Source organism: Triticum urartu, chromosome 5, assembly GCF_003073215.2.
Source record: "Triticum urartu cultivar G1812 chromosome 5, Tu2.1, whole genome shotgun sequence".
Classification (NCBI taxonomy): Eukaryota; Viridiplantae; Streptophyta; class Magnoliopsida; order Poales; family Poaceae; genus Triticum; species Triticum urartu.
The window spans coordinates 529,389,195-529,405,625 of record NC_053026.1 but is presented as its reverse complement, the minus strand read 5'-3'; the positions used below and the strand labels follow the sequence as shown (position 1 = coordinate 529,405,625).

At 43.6% G+C, this 16,431-nt stretch overlaps 1 pseudogene; it reads right to left on the bottom strand.

The window, feature by feature from the left end:
- Positions 1 to 7,210: 7,210 nt before the first annotated feature.
- Positions 7,211 to 13,024, bottom strand: LOC125507313 (annotated as a pseudogene).
- Between the last annotated feature and the right edge of the window lie 3,407 nt (positions 13,025 to 16,431).

Here is a 16,431-nt window from a genome sequence, read left to right as displayed (position 1 = left end):
TTATTGTCCCCTTGTGACCCGGCATCTTGAGCTGCAAATACACATAACAGGGCCGAGCCATAAACTTGGCGTATGCCGGTCGCCCAAACAGGGCATGATATGGACTTTGGATTTTCACCACTTCAAACGTCAATGTCTCCGACCTGGAATCATGATCATCCCCAAAGGCCACTTCAGAGCTATCTTACCAACGGGATATGCTGATCTGCCAGGCACTACACCGTGGAATACTGTATTACGGTTTGAGATTCTTATCTGTTAGTCCCATACGACGGAAGGTCTCATAGTACAGGATGTTAATGCTGCTCCCTCCATCCATGAGCACCTTGGTGAACTTATAACCTCCCACCTGAGGCGCCACCACCAGAGCCAACTGACCCGGATTATCGACCTGGAGTGGGTGATCCTCTCTGCTCCATATGATTGGCTGTTCAGACCAACGTAGATAACGGGTGGCCGGTTCAACAGAGTTGACTGCCCGCCTCTGAACCTTCCGGTCTCGCTTGTCCAAGCTAGTGGTAAAGACATGGTACTGCCCACTACTCAACTGCTTTGGGTTGCTCTGGTAACCTGACTGTTGCTGCTGTTGGTTGTAACCACCCTGGTTGTTCTGACTATTTTGACCATTATGTCCGCCCGGATTACCATTAAATCCTGAACCGGAACTTCCTCCACCGTAACCCGGCCCGGACCCTGAGCCACCGCCAGATCCGTGATCATACCGGAAATTATTAGAATTCTTGAACTCCTGCATAATAAAGCAATCCTTCCAAAGGTGGTTTGCTGGCTCCTCCTTCGTCCCATGTCTTGGACAGGGCTGGCTTAGCAGATAGTTCAGGCGGTTTGGGTTAGGGTTGGGTGCTCCACTACGATTTTTCGGCCTACCCTTGCGCCGTGGCCATTGTCCTGTGCGTTGGTATTAGCCACAAAATCCATGTTACCATCCGCTTTACGCTTGCCTCCTCCGCCATTGCCTACCCAGTGATGCTGCTGACCTTTGGAGCTGCTGTTCTTCTTCCCCTTCCCTGTCTTGTCATCATCAGATTCGGGATCCTTGGTACTATCAGAATCAGCATATTTTACCAAAGCGGCCATGAGGGTCCCCATGTCGGTGCAATGACGCTTCATCCGTCCCAATTTCAACTTCAGGGGCCCAAACCGGCAGTTGCCTTCTAGGGTTAATACTGCGGTGTCAGCGTTGATGCGGTCTGAGGAGTGCAACACTTGTGAAACCCGGCGCACCCAATGAGTCGTTGATTCTCCTTCCTCCTGGACGCATGCAGCTAAGTCCACTATCGACATAGGCTGTTTACAGGTATCCTTGAAATTGTTGATAAACCGGGCTCGTAATTGGGCCCATGAACTGATAGAATTAGCTGGCAAGCTTTTTAACCAAGTACGGGCCGTTCCTTCAAGCATCATGGTGAAGTATTTCGCACACGCCGTGTCATCCACATCAAGCATCTCCATGGCCATCTCATAGCTCTCACCCATGTCTCTGGTGGTTGATCCGCCGTATAATTTGGTACCTTGCGCGGGCCTTTGAAATCCTTGGGCAGGCGCACGTTGCGTAAAGCGGGATGAGGCAAGGCACCCCCAAAGAACTAGAAGTAACACCAGGTTCGATCGAGAATGGTTGGACGAACCGGCGTGAGCTGCCGAGCCTGATGCTGTGCGGCTAACTCGGCCTCCCTGCGCGCTCGGGCCCGGTTCACCACTTCCTGAGCGTCATCAGCACCACCCGTCCGGGTTGTTGCCACGGGGTGCTCCACGTCGTTCATTACTCGACACTGCTGGTTCATCCATATGTCTGCTATAGCTCCGGCTTGGACGGGGGGTCGAGTGGATCCGGTCGCGGCTGTACGAGTACGCTTCCTGTTGGGCCAAAGCTGTCCTCAGAAGTTCCTTGACCCGTCGCGTCTCTACTGCCTGCGGCGAGTCACCTTCAATTGGAATGGCCTCCAGCGTGCAGCAGCGGCAACAAGATTGTCCATTGGGTTGGAGTAGTGACCCGGAGGTGTTAAAGCATCCTGAGGTATAATGGTGTTTTGACGAGGCGGGTCCATCTGACGAGGCTGAACCGGTGCACCGGTCCCAGGGGCTTCTGCCCGGTTCCCCTCCAGCGGATTGCCGGCTCTTGGTCCTGGAGTGTTGAAAAGGTCTCTGGCCTCGAAAACCGGAGGTAAGCGGGGTGCTTCCTCCTCATGACTTCATGCGACGCGCCTCTGGTCCAACATAAGCCTGTAGGCCTGTGCGTCTAAAGCGGCCCGCTCTGCGGCCATCCTGGTCCTCAGCGCCAGATCCGTCTTGGCCTGGGTGATTTGTTCCTTTACCTTTGCAATCTCCGTGTTGTGAACGTCCTGATCTGGCGGATTAACTTCCGCCATAAGCACAGCCAACGCATCAAATAGTTCTGATAGAACCTGAGCCGGCGGGCGCACAGGGCCTCCTGCCCCGGCAGCCGTCGCCGCTGCTGAACCGGAGATCGTTGCCGCGGCTGTCGAAGAATGAGCGCTGCTTGTGTTCCGGTCATGAATATTCCAACCCGGTTAGCAGATCAGAGGTCCGGAATACTGTCGCCATCGGAACAGCTCTCATCGGCCATCTTGGAGCTGATAAAGAGATTCGGTTTCTTCCGTCGAAGATTCGTCCACCGGAACAAACGACAGTCGCCCCGCGAAGCTCCGATCCATCCTCATAACAACCTGCATGGATCATTCCCACGAAGGCACGCTTCATGGCCGGTTTAACACGGGCGGATCGCGCACGCTGAGCCGTCTCGACGAGGTCGGTGCAGATGTCCGGGTCAGGGCCCGGTTCACCGATCTTGCCAATGAAAACGTGAATGCTACCAAAGGGGACCCGGTACCCGTACTCAATTGAGCTGGCCTCGGGGCCCCAGCCTGCGTCATCGATGTAGAGTTTGCCGCGACGACTCTTAGTCATCCGGCCTACAGCGTAGCCCTCAAGTCCTTCAAAGCAGCCCTCCAAGAACCGGAAACCATCATGCGATAGCCCCACGGTGGGCGCCAACTGTCGTGGTTTTGTCACGGCAGATGTCCTAGAGAAAGGACTTAGTCGTGGAGCCATCGCGACGGGTTAGCTTGAAGGGGTTAAAGCGGACACAAGGACGCAAGAGAGTTTATACTAGTTCGGCCCCTTCAATGAAGGTAAAAGCCTACGTCTAGTTGTGATGGAATTCATGGGTGTTCGATGACTAGGGAGCAAATAAGCTTCGCCTATGTCTCAAGTTGTTGTCTCCCCTTGAACCGCCACCGGGTCGTCCCCTTATATACATGGGTGACGCCCGTCGGTTTACAGAGTCCCAACACCGGATCATAGATGTATCCGGTTTGGTCTCTACTTATTCCTAACTTACAATACAAGTTACATATTGACGTCGGTTTATGGCTACAGCTCTCAACCGATTATGGGTCTTGAGCCCCTCATCTACCTTCATGGGCTTTAACATGCTTAACTACTGATGAAGTTAAATCCGGCCCAGATAGGCCGGTTTACGCCCAGTAGTAATATCCCCAACACAGACGATGATGGATACCGTAACACCGAGAGGGCCCAAAGATATCTCTCCATCGACGGAGGAGAAAATCCCAATCTTGAGCTATCAAGTTACTTAACATACTTTTCCATGAACCCGTAAGCTGCCGTAATAGCACCCATTTACGGATGACGATTAACAAACCCCAAAGTTCATGAAGCAAGCATGAAGAAACTCGATACTCTCATAGTCTAAGGAATTATGCAAACATAAACTTCTTGTGTTATTAACCATTAACTTGTGACAAATGTATCTCATAGCATAACATCAATTCGGGTCGATTCAACACAAATGTTCTCTTAACACTGTGCCCTCAAAGTTGCTGGCATAGACATGCCCATGACCAGGAAAACAGAATCATCATGCAATACTTGAGCTAGTCTTAGAGGCCAGACTAGGAATACTTCTTACCGTTTATTATTCCACACGTGCATATGAGTCTTCCTTTGAGCCTCGTGTTATTGCAGGCTCGAGAAGCATAGCAGTTATAGCATGGAACATAAACATAATGATGAACATGGAGATAAGTAATAGCATTTATTATTGCCTCTAGGGCATATCTCCTACCAATATCCAAAGTTGTAACTCGGGTCGTACTGAGATGCAGCAGCTACTGCCTGACGAGCTACAGCTTGGAGGCGAGCTGCCTCCGTCCTCCTCTCGTACTCGTTCGCCTCCTCCCTGGTTATAACATATCTCCTTTTTGCCTCAAAGTCAAAGAAAGTAGGAGCAGGGTGATACGTCTCCAACGTATCTATAATTTTTGATTGCTCCATGCTATATTATCTTCTGTTTTGGACAATATTGGGCTTTATTATCCACTTTTATATTATTTTTGGGAATAACCTATTAACCGGAGGCCCAACCCAGAATTGCTGGTTTTTTGCCTATTAAGGTGTTTCGAAGAAAAACAATATCAAACGGAGACGAAATAGAATGAAACCAACTGGAGAAGTTATTTTTGGAAGGAAAGCTACCGAAAAAACTTGGAGTGCACGTCAGGAAAGGAACGAGGGAGCCACGAGGGAGGGGGACGCGCCCACCCCCCTAGGGCGCGCCCTCCACCCTCGTGGGCCCCTTGTCGCTCCCCTGACGTATCTCTTTCACCCATATATACCCACATACCCTAAAACTACCGAGAGCACAATAGATCGGGAGTTCTGCCGCCAGAAGCCTCCGTAGCCACCGAAAGCCAATCTAGACCCGTTCGCACCCTGCCGGAGGGGGCAACCCCTCTCCGATGGCCATCTTCATCATCTCGGTGCTCTCCATGATGAGGAGGGAGTAGTTCTCCCTCAGGGCTGAGGGTATGTATCAGTAGCTATGTGTTTGATATCTCTCTCTCTCTCGTGTTCTTGAGGTGATACGATCTTGATGTATCGCGAGCTTTGCTATTATAGTTGGATCTTATGATGTTTTCTCCCCCCTCTACTCTCTTGTAATGGATTGAGTTTCCCCTTTGAAGCCATCTTATCGGATTGAGTCTTTAAAGATTTGAGAACACTTGATGTATGTCTTACCGTGCGTATCTGTGGTGACAATGGGATATCACGTGATTCACTTGATGTATGTTTTGGTGACCAACTTGCGGGTTCTGCCCATGAACATATGCATAGGGGTTGGCACACGTTTTCGTCGTGATTCTCCAGTAGGAACTTTGGGGCACTCTTTGAAGTTCTTTGTGTTGGTTTGAACAGATGAATCTGAGATTGTGTGATGCATATCGTATAATCATACCCACGAATACTTGAGGTGACATTGGAGTATCTAGGTGACATTAGGGTTTTGGTTGATTTGTGTCTTAAGGTGTTATTCTAGTACAAACTCTAGGGCTGTTTGTGACACTTATAGGAATAGCCCAACGGATTGATTGGAAAGAATAACTTTGAGGTGGTTTCGTACCCTACCATAATCTCTTCGTTTGTTCTCCGCTATTAGTGACTTTGGAGTGACTCTTTGTTGAATGTTGAGGGATAGTTATGTGATCCAATTATATTATTATTGTTGAGAGGACTTACAATAGCGAAAGTATGAACCCTGGGCCTTATTTCCTAGCATTGCAATACCGTTTACTCTCACTTTTATCATTATTTACCTTGCTGTTTTTATAAATTCAGATTACAAAAACCTTTATCTACTATCCATATACCACTTGTATCAGTATCTTTTCGCCAAACTAGTGCACATATACAATTTACCATTGTATTGGGTGTGTTGGGGACACAAGAGACTCTTTGTTATTTGGTTGCAGGGTTGCTTGAGAGAGACCATCTTCATCCTACGCCTCCTACGGATTGATAAACCTTAGATCATCCACTTGAGGGAAATTTACTACTGTCCTACAAACCTCTGCACTTGGAGGCCCAACAATGTCTATAAGAAGAAGGTTGTGTAGTAGACATCAAGCTCTTTTCTGGCGCCGCTACCGGGGAGGTTAGCTCTTGAAGGTATATCTTTAGATCTTGCAATCGAGTCTTTTAGTTTCTTGTTTTATCACTAGTTTAGTTTATAAAAGAAAACTATAAAAAATGGAATTGAGTTTGTCTCATATGCTTCACCTTTTTAATATCTTTCGTGAGTATGATGGAAAAGATAATTGTGCTCAAGTGCTAGAAGAAATCTATAAAATGTTTGGCACTAAATATTTGAATGATGAGCATGATTGCAATGTTTTTAGTACGAATTCTTTGAATATCCATGATACTAATGATGATTGCACTAGTTATGATGAAAATGTCTCCTATAAACATGTCAATTTTTGTGGAGTACATTGGGTTTGTAAGTACACACCAAATAGGGAAGGTAGATATTGCAAGAGGCATAAGTACTTAGAAACTAAATTATTGCAAGAAAGGCTAGATGAATGTGCTGAAAATTTAAATTATCTTGGCCATACTTGTGAGCTTTGCAATGAACATGATCATTACAGTACCCAATGCAAATTGTTTCATGATCGTATCATGTCCAAAAATTATGATGACTTGATTTCCCTTGCACATCATAATGAACCTAATTTGCTTATGGGTTACGAAGAAATGAAACGTATAATTAATTATCTTCCGGAATTTGCCCGTTATAAACTTCTTAGATTTGATCTAGAGAAAATTTATATGTATTGTGCGGTGAATTATATTGAAAATCCTTATATTACCAACTACATAAAGAAAAGAAAACAAATAGAGGATGAAAAGAATACTAATGAAAGGGAAGAGACTTCCCAATATCCTTCTATTATTTCTTATGATGAATCAGGTAACGAGGAGGAGCCTCCTATTCAACCAATCTCATTAACTAGATCGGTATCGCGCCTTGGCGCGAGGGTACCGGTAGCAACGCTTTGGTTGCTAAGTCAGTAGTAATTGGCACGAGGGTAGCGGTAGCAACGCTTTTGTTCCTAAGTCAGTAATAATCCTGGTTTAGCATATACGATAATAATACAATGAAGAAGAAACATTCAATTGTGATAGGAGCAGGACATAGTGATGTTCAATATCAGCATAAAACTATAACAATGCAGCCACTCGACAGGAAGTTCATAAGACCACTCAACAGGAAGTTCGAAAACAAAAGCGCAGCCACTCAACAGGAAGTGCGGCTTACCGCACCTAACCTGACCCGTCATATCCAGCCGCCCAAACGGTAATACATGACTATAACAACCACAATGAGTCTGCCATTGCATGTATATACATATACCACAATGAGCATTACATTGCAATATATACACTTGCACATTGGCTGATAACACGTTTTAGGGTGGAAGGTAAGGCAAAACTCAATACAACTTATCAACCACTATCATTATCACTTAATGTCTCAAAAGTGGTATGCTGGCCAATAAAAAATGGGTAACTCATGTTACAAAAAAGACAGCAATTCTTTAATAGGGTAGAGAGCAAGCTTTGCTAAAGTTACTTCATATGGGTCAATCGCGAGGATCTATATGCTCATTGCAAATAAAATAGCATGTGACAATGATATTGTGGAGTTGTTTCATGGGGAGCAAGTTCTTGATGTTTCTTCCTGTAGTTTGTCAAGTATTACAGGGTGTTGCAGTTCCAATTCCTTATTTCAAACTGCAAAACAGAACCACGATGAAAAAAAGATCAGCGAATTGGTGCAAGAATATCGAACAAAAATACGCACTTTCACTTTAACTTATCTTTGATATCTACTAAGGCTATTTTTTGGTTTACCTATTATTTCTTTTGCAAGTCGGTCATATAAGAACAAAGATAAATCACAGATGACATATACGACAAAATATTATAGAAATGTAGAAATAATAACTGACTGAAAGAGAAAGCTACTTAAAAACGCTTAATTAGACTGAGCACATACATAACTGGAAGGGAAATGATTTTTCCTTAGACAATGAAATTTCATTATAAGATGAAACAACAGAAGATAACTATCTGGCTAACGATGATTGGTTCGCTCATATATGTAGCTATTTCAATACCCCTTAAAAAGAAAAACAGGAATAGAAGGTTTCTGACAGGGATCTCCATAACCTGGAACATGCAAAATCGTCAGAAGTTAACTTTGCAAATAGTTTTCCGTGTAAAAGTTAATTTTGCAATGCAGTGAACATTATGGGCTAGTAAATTCAAATAACTCTAAAGTGAAACAAATAGATAGATCATCAAATTTGCATAATTTGTTACCAACTACAATCTAAATATCCTTGCACACGGATCATCTTAGTAGATTGCTGAACTAACAGAAGTTGTAGTACGCCAGTACACTTAAATATATTTTAGAGCAGATTAATCTTAGATAGGCAACCAGAGAACAGCCGCTAGACTCCACAGCCGTAGATAGGCACATAAGGAGCTACCTGCATAATGGTCTGGAACTTGTTGCGCACATCACAGAGCTCACTCGGTCACTCCTACCAAGAGCCAATGCCATGAGGCATCTAAAATAATGCGAACATACCAAACCATCAAATTCTGGAGAGATTAAGCGAACTGAACTGAAATGGTTCAGAGATTGTAAACCTTTGTTTGGGAAATAAAAAATCAAGCTATTTAAGAATTCAGTCGTGCTATAAGCAGAAGTCTAGAAACAACAAGTTACAGGAGGCGTATTCAGATAATGAACCAAGTTCTACCAATCACGTGATTGCAGATGAAGTGAACAGGCAGGTCCGTTCTTAATTATATTTATTGGCATGAGCTAATATAGTGCCATACAAGACAAAATAAGCTGGCAGGTTTACATAAAAAAATTGAACAACAGAGAGTGGAGAATAATTATTGTGCAGCATATATAATAAGGTATTGAGTACCGACCCTTCTTTGCTTTTTGCCTCATAGAACTGGCGGAAGCGCATGCAGGTGAGCCTCACTTTCTGAGCACTAACACTGAAATATGCAGAAAAAGCACCGACCAGGAAATTAGAAATTTCTAAAATTATTCAACTTTGTGCATGATGATACTTGATACACATAAGCAATGCCAAAAAATATGCTAAGAGCCTCGGAAGCAAGACAACAAATAAATTCACAAAATGATAAAGTTTTCCTTCCCAGGCCATAAACCATTGGCAGGAAAACTGATAATTTCATTACTAAACTTGACTCTCCTACATGGATACAGGGCAGGGCAAACGACCTGAACTGCGTGCCCATGGCGTAGACAACGACACATCCGAATAGAAACATCAATGCCATGGACAGAGCAGAAAAATAGGCATTAGGGTTTCATAGAATAGCAAATCATTAATAGCAGAAATTTTGCAAATCAACATTTTTTCCCTTGCCAAGCTACATTAATGCTATTGGCTGAATAGCAGATTCGATAGTACCAGAAATGTTTGCAAAACGACAGGAACGGCATGCCCACTGCACCAACACACCTGAATAGAAACAACCTCGATGCCATACAGACCAAAAAAACCACCATTGGTGTTACGTAGAATAGCAGATCACTAACACCTTGCCGTTGCCGGCCCATAAAGTTGCCATTGGCAGGAGTAGACAGCTCATTGCACGAAATACAGCTAAACTCAGCTCTCCTACTTATGACTATACAACAGCAGCAAACGACAGAAACCGCATGCCCATAACGTACACACACTGCACCAACATATCCGAATAGAACAACATAGATGTGTTAGGCTGCACAATGTTTAGAAAAATTATACCTCAAAGGGCAACTGCTTAAACTATTGAGTACAAAATTAAAGCATGGATGCGTTAGGCGGCACAATGTTCATATAAATCTCCTTATTAATGTACAATCTGGAATGATATTACAGGAAGAAAGGGGTAGTTGTAAGAAAATGACATTCATGCCAACCACAAAAAAGGAAATAATCCTCAATGCAAGGCTAATATCATTTATCTATTGCCAATCACCATGTCCAATAAAAATATTAAATTGCATATGATTTATAATCTGAACATATATACTTTCCAGTCACATGGCATGATCTTTTTAACAGAACTAAAACCTCCAAAGTTATGTCAATGATTAAATATGGCATTAGTGTAATATATGGTAATGGCGTGGTTTCTGAAGCACATTCCTCGCAGGCCTCACGGCAACTAACACAAAAAAAAAAAATATTGTACTACGTTTTCAAGATTGTTTAGGATATTTCACTGGTAGCAAAGAATTTTGTTAAATGAAATAAAAGGATATGACATACCAAAGGAGATAGATATCAACATGTCCAGGAAGAAAAGAACGACTCTCAGTTCATATGTTTCAGGTATTAGCCACAAACGTGTATCTCATATACATGTAAACAAAACAATATGTACAAAGAAATTTCTCTTTTGGGCTAGGTAAAATAATCGCTTTAGTTCTGAAGTAAAAAAGAAAATCTTCAGTTTACGTGCATCTCATATGAAAACAGCAGGCCCCTGATACTCCATCACACAAATAGAGTGAACAAATAAAGGAACAAGCATTCATGCGTAGTCAGAACAGTTTATCACAAAGTACAACCAAAGGGTGTGGCTTACCTTATGAATGAACCAAACGGCACCAACAGTACCCAACAGCCTCCAACAGCATAAATGGCCTCAACGTCTCACCTCCAAACTGAAACAAACAATCAAGCAGAAAGTAAGTTATGTTATACTGAAACAAACAGTATACAGCTGTAGCTTAACTCAGCAGCACATATTAGAAAATATCAAAATAGTAAGTTATGTTATGCTAAGCTCAAAAGCATGCATTGATGCTTACCTAATGTCTCGGACGGATCCACCGACAGACCGTTCTTTCCTTCAGGTACTCCCATTTTCTCAACCAAGACCCACAAGAAACCAACCAACAAATTAATCATCATGGAAGCCTAAGAATGGAATGTCTTCCAACATCAGTACTATCTGAATTTGGACTGACACAACCAAAACTCTAGTGATAACTGTATCCTAAATTGTTCAGTTGCGGACCAAGTAAGCACCACCATATTCTCAAATTAACACTGTGAAATTCAAGAAAACTGAGAATAGCATGAACTGTATCAATCCTCACCTTTAAAGCAGCCTCGGTCGGCATTCCGGTGGAAACATACTGGTTTGAATAATGTGAGACACTGGCATCATTGCACACAGCGGCAACCTTCGCAATCATCTCAAGATTTGCATCCATCCTCCCTACAGGCCAGTAGTAAATTTTGCCATCATGGGAATCATGCGACGTGCCGTCCACCTTGAAGCTCCTAACTTTCCCTGGGGCATCACCGATCGCAGCGAGCTTTGAGACTGACATCTGGTTGGTGGTCAGTGTCCCAGTCTTGTCAGAGCAGATCACGGTGGTGCAGCCCGGAGTCTCCGCACTGGGCAGCTTTCTCACGAGCGCATTCTTGGCGGCCATCTTCCTGGTTCCGAGGGCGAGGCAGGCGGTGATCACGGCAGGCAATCCCTCGGGTATGGCGGCGACGGCAAGCGCCACGGCGATCTCAAAGTAGTATGTGCACTTCTCAAACGAAAAGCGTATGTTCCTGGGCACCCATTCGTCGAGCTCGAAGGTCAAAAAGTACTTGACATTGATGAGCCACACGAGGATGCATATGAGGCCGATGATCTTGGTGAGTGCCTCGCCGAACGTCCTCCTGCGACAGCCAATCGAACCACTATCTGCGGGAAGGCAAGGCCAAACCACACCAATATCTGTACCTGGAAAGCAAATTAGGCAGCACACAAACAAAATAGTGTCAATTGAGTGAAGAAAAAGGAAGAAAAAACAAAATATGGAAGAAGAAAAAGAAAAACATACTGGAAAGCTAAATCCCCTTCTTAATAAGGTAAACTGATCGGCCACTCTGTTCATGAGCCCACCCTGACAATTTATCAAACACCTATCATGCAATACATTCATGCTGAACCAGGAGGTGCCACATCAGTGGCAAGAACCAGGGTCCAGGGCTGCAAGCTATGTGGCGGGCTGCCCAGAGATCTCATCCAGCTCCGCAACGATGGCCACCTGCAAGGCAAGGTAATGAGAGAGAGAGAGAGAGACCACCTATTCTGCGGACGACACCAGAGTGGATCTTGCTGATCTCGGTGGCCATCCCGGTGCGCACGACGAGGCAGACGGCGCTGCCATTGACGACGGTGGTGCCCGCGAACACGATGCACTCCTTGGCCTGGATGTCAGCATCCTCGACCGGCACGGCATGCGCAGCCTTGTTGACAGAGTTTCTCACCCGTGAGCGACCCCTGCTCGACGCGGAGCATGGAGGAGATGAGCCTGAGGACGCGCATATCGTTGGGCACCTTGTCCCAGATGCGGAGCTGCACGACGTCCCCGGGGAAGAGCTCGCCGACGGGGAGGGCAGGCGCCCACTCGCCGTCGCGCCGCACGGCAGCGCGGTCGGACTGGATCTGGCGCAGCGCCTCGAGCGCCTTCTCAGCGTTGGTCTCCTGCCAGAAGCCGACGGCGGCGTTTACGATGAGGCTGAGGAAGATGACGAGCAGCTCGACGAAGGCCGGGGGCCGCGGCGATGGAGATGGCGCGCTCCGCCTGGATCTCCTCCTCCGCTCCGACCATGGACGCGCCCTCTGCGGGGTCGGAGCAGGAGGGCTCGGGAGCCGACGACGCGCCCTGAGATGCGAGCGGCAACGACGTCGGCGGCGCGATGGCAGGGGGTGTGCGGGCGGCTGGAGAGGAGATCGAGCGAGGGAGAGAGAGGGGCTGGGGGGAGGGGGCGAATGGGAGGACGAAGAGGTCGCTGTCCTCACCTCATCCACCGACGGGCCAACCAGCGACGGCCACGCACGAGGCCTGGACGCGAAAAGACCAAACTAACCTCGGCGGAGGCAAGATATTACGTGCGGTGGCGCGGGATATTTACCCGCCGGTGCGCGCGGCGGGACGAACAGGCCACACCCGCAGCCACGGTCACTGACAAACGCGGCCCACCCGCGAGCGGCCCCACAGGTCAGCGAGTCCAGGTCGAACAGGCGAAGTAAGCGGCAGCGCGTGGAGGCAGTAACTATTCATTGCTACAGCGCCGTTTTTTGATCCGGCGGCCCAGATCGTCCAGAGGCTTGATCCGACAGCTAGAATCGCATCAGGAAAACGAATCTGACGGCCAGAATCCACTGAGCTCTGAGGAGGCGTGGGAGTGACTCGATCCCTTATTTCTCAATAAAGAGCTCCAAAAAGAGGATTGAACCCACATATTATGTGGTGAAGAAGAAGAAAAGAAAAAAAAAGAGAGGTAAAAAGATATCTCCCCTAAATAGTGCTTCTCCTATCATTATTGTGCCTCATGAAAATATAATTGTGGAAGATAATGATACTTCTTGTGATCTTGAAAATCTTTTTGGCACTTGCTTGGACGAATATGATAATTGCTATACTATTGGCGCTATCCATACTATTAATGATGAGAGTGATTATGCTTATGATATGAAAAGGCCCAAGCTTGGGGATGCTATGTTTGATGAAGATGATGTTTTTGAGAATATATTTGCTGCAATTAACGTTTGTCCCAAGCTTGGGGATGCTACGCTTAATGAAGATGCTATTTTTAGTCTCCCAAGTTTTGATATGCAAATTTATAATGATGATAGCATGCCTCTTACTTATGATAATTATTGTGATGATACATATGCTATAAAAAGTAGTGATGATTATATTTATAAAACTTGTCATGATTATGATTATCCTTTTTCTAAACATTACTCTTTTAATGTGGAAACAATTTATAGTATTCGAGTTTCTTATGATACTCCCACTATTCTGAATGAGAAGAATTTTGCTTATGTGAAGAGTAATAAAATTTCTATGCTTGTAGATCATGAAAAGAATGCTTTAGGTGCTAGTTATATTGTTGAATTCATTCATGATGCTACTGAAAATTATTATGAGGGAGGAATATATGCTTGTAGGAATTGCAATAATATCAAGTTTCCTCTCTATGTGCTTAAAGTTTTGAAGTTATGCATGTTTTCCTTTCCTATGCAAGTTGATTCTTGTTCCCATAAATTGTTTTCTCACAAAATCCCTATGCATAGGAAGTGGGTTAGGCTTAAATGTGCTAATCATATTCTTTATGATGCTCTCTTTATGTTTCAATTCTTATCATTTATGTGAGCATCATTGAAATCGTCATGCCTAGCTAAGGGCGTTAAACGATAGCGCTTGTTGGGAGGCAACCCAATTTTATTTTTTTCCTTGCTTTTTGTTACTGTTTAGTAATAAATAATTCATCTAGCCTTTGTTTAGATGTGGTTTTATGCTTTTAATTAGTGTCTGTGCCAAGTAGAATCTTTGGGAAGACTTGGGTGAAGTCTTTATGATCATGCTGTAAAAAACAGAAACCTTAGCGCTCACGAGAATTGCTGCCAGTTTTTATTGGAGAGTGCTATTGAGTTAATTCTTTTTGAAGATGATAATAGACAAATTACTCACGTACAAAAATTTATTTGAGAATTTTATGAGTTCCAGAAGTGGTCGAAACCTACAGATTACTACAGATTGTTCTATTTTTGACAGATTCTGTTTTCTATGTGTTGTTTGCTTATTTTGATGAATCTATGAGTAGTATCGGAGGGTATGAACCATAGATAAGTTGGAATACAGTAGATATTACACCAATATGAATTTAGAATGAGTTCATTACAGTACCTTATGATGGTGATTTGCTTTCTTATACTAACGGAGCTTACGAGTTTTCTGTTAAGTTTTGTATTGTGAAGTTTTCAAATTTTGGGTAAAGATTCGATGGACTATGGAATAAGGAGTGGCAAGAGCCTAAACTTGGGGATGCCTAAGGCACCCCAAGGTAATATTTAAGGACAACCAAAATCCTAAGCTTGGGGATGCCCCGGAAGGCATCCCCTCTTTCGTCTTCGTTCATCGGTAACTTTACTTGAAGCTATATTTTTATTCACCACATGATATGTGTTTTGCTTGGAGCGTCAATTTATTTTGTTAGGATTTGCTTGCTGTTATTTATAACAATGTTTTCATCTTTTATTTCAATAAAAGTGGCATTGATAGCCTTTACTATGCCTATTTTAGAAGTCCACATGTTGCTTTTTGAAAACAGAAAGTTTACTGCTGTTGCAATAATTCCCTAGAAAAGTAAGAAAGTGATAAAATGTTGAAACCTTTTGCATATTAAGCTCTGATAAATTTACTACAGTGGGAATTTTTTTTCATAATTTTTGGAGCTAGGGAAGTATGGATGTTGCTGCATTCTTTACAGACTGTCCTGTTTAGGTAGATTGTTGTTATGTTTGCATTGTTTGCATATGTTTGCTTCTTTAATAATTCTATTTGAGGATATGACTATTAAATATACAGAGGCATTTAGTATGCATTGTTGAATAATAATTTTAGTTATTTGCTACAATAGAGTATGATAAGGTTTTTGCAATGGTTTATACTAACCTATCTCACGAGTCCTTATTGAGTTTTGTGTGGATGAAGCTTTTGATATTTAGCGAGACCGTGATATGAGAGGAATTAAGGAGACACAAAAGCTCAAGCTTGGGGATGCCCAAGGCACCCCAAGGTAATATTTCAAGAAGTCTCAAGCATCTAAGCTTGGGGATGCCCCGGTTTGCATCCCACCTTTCTTCTTCAACAACTATCGGTTAGTATCGGTTGATCCTAAGTTTTTGCTTCTTCACATAATGTTTGCTATTCTAAGAATGTCATTTTCTTTTGCTTTGCTTGCTGTTTGAATAAAATACCAAGATCTGAAATTATTAAATGTTAGAGAGTCTTCATATAGTTGCATAATTATTCAACTACTCATTGATCTTCACTTATATCTTTCGAAGTAGTTTGTTGTTTGCTCTAGTACTTCACTTATATCTTTTAGAGCATGGTGGTAGTTTTATTTTGAAGAAATAGATGAACTCTCATGGTGGTAGTTTTATTTTGAGAGTCTTAATAGCATGGTAATTTGCTTAAAATCTTAATATGCTAGGTATTCAAGATTAGTTAAACTTTCTTATGAGTGTGTTGAATACTAAGAGAAGTTTGATGCTTGATGATTGTTTTCAGATATGGAGGTAATAATATTAAAGTCGTGTACTACCTCTTTTAGCACTGCTTTGGTTTTCCCCGAAGAGGAAGGGATGATGCAGCAAAGTAGCTTAAGTATTTTCCTCAGTTTTTGAGAACCAAGGATCAATCCAGTAGGAGGCTACACGCGAGTCCCACGTACGGGCACAAAACAAATAAATCCCTCGCAACCAACACAAATAGGGGTTGTCAATCCCTATAGGGCCACTTACGAGAGTGAGATCTCATAGATATGATAAGATAATATTTTTGGTATTTTTATGATAAAGATGCAAAGTAAAATAAAGGCAAAGTAAATAACTAAGTAGTAGGAGATTAATATGATAAAGATAGACCCGGGGGCCATAGGTTTCACTAGTGGCTTC